This window comes from Mandrillus leucophaeus, unplaced genomic scaffold (assembly GCF_000951045.1).
Source record: "Mandrillus leucophaeus isolate KB7577 unplaced genomic scaffold, Mleu.le_1.0 Scaffold35, whole genome shotgun sequence".
In the NCBI taxonomy this organism is placed as follows: Eukaryota; Metazoa; Chordata; class Mammalia; order Primates; family Cercopithecidae; genus Mandrillus; species Mandrillus leucophaeus.
Genome location: NW_012103698.1, coordinates 2,839,648 through 2,840,687, shown reverse-complemented (window position 1 = coordinate 2,840,687; position 1,040 = coordinate 2,839,648). Strand labels below are relative to the sequence as shown.

Here is a 1,040-nt window from a genome sequence, read left to right as displayed (position 1 = left end):
CAGGCTTGAGCCACCGCGCCCAGCCAATTTTTTGTATTTTTAGTAGAGACGCGGTTTCACTGTGGTCTCGATCTCCTGACCTCGTGATCCGCCCGCCTCCGCCTCCCAAAGTGCTAGGATTACAGGCGTGAGCCACCGTGCCCGGCCTGAAATTCTTAAAAGATACAGAGGGCAGAGAACCAAGAGATAACAAGGAGAAAGGCAAGTTTCTACTACCTGATAAACTATGTGATATGGCTCAAGTGAGCCACCACATCAGAGAACCCACAGAACATCACACACTACACTGACAGCCCTCTCATAGGATGACAGATGCTGAGGATGTACAGCTACCCAGCAATGCCTCCAGTGGCCCTCGGGTGCTGATGTCTTGCCGTACCTGGTTAACTGACTGAAAGTTTAGATGCCAAGGAAGGTACATCCTATAGTTGCTATTACAGAATCTGTAGTATCAGATTAGTGACGAGAGAGAGAGAGAGATTCCCCCTGCTACTATGAATCTATTCAAGCCTCTACACTCCTGTACCTCATTTCTCCATTACCCTCATGAGTTTGCTTTCTCCTCATAGTTGTGGGGATTCTGATGTTCTATATTTCAGAGAGGCACCATGATAGTTATATTATGTGCCATTTTTAGAGTCATGCCTTTTATAAAACAATTTCCTATTTGTGTATTTTAAAATCTCAAAGTTACTAAAATTTTTATTAAATATATTTGAATCTTAGGAATAATTCTGAGATTCAAAAAGAATCCTCTTTTCTGTTTTCTTTTTTTGAGACAGAGTCTCGCTCTGTCACCCAGGCTGGAGTGTTGTGGTGTGATCTTGGCTCACTACAACCACCGCCTCCCAGGTTCAAGCGATTCTCCTGCCTTTGCCTCCTGAGTAGCTGGGATTACAGGTGCATGCCACCACGCTCGGCTAATTTTTGTATTTTTATTACTGTGAGGGTTTCACCATATTGGCCAGGCTGGTGTTGAACTCCTGACCCTGTGATCCGCCTGCTTCCTCCTCCCAAAGTGCTGGGATTACAGGTGTGAG

The 1,040-nt window shown here is 45.2% G+C and overlaps 1 protein-coding gene across 1 annotated transcript in view; it reads right to left on the bottom strand.

Annotated features, from left to right (window-relative positions):
- INO80 (INO80 complex subunit) overlaps positions 1-1,040 on the bottom strand; it is a 141,870-nt gene that overhangs the window by 16,850 nt on the left and 123,980 nt on the right. The gene's annotated exons all lie outside the window — the stretch shown is intronic.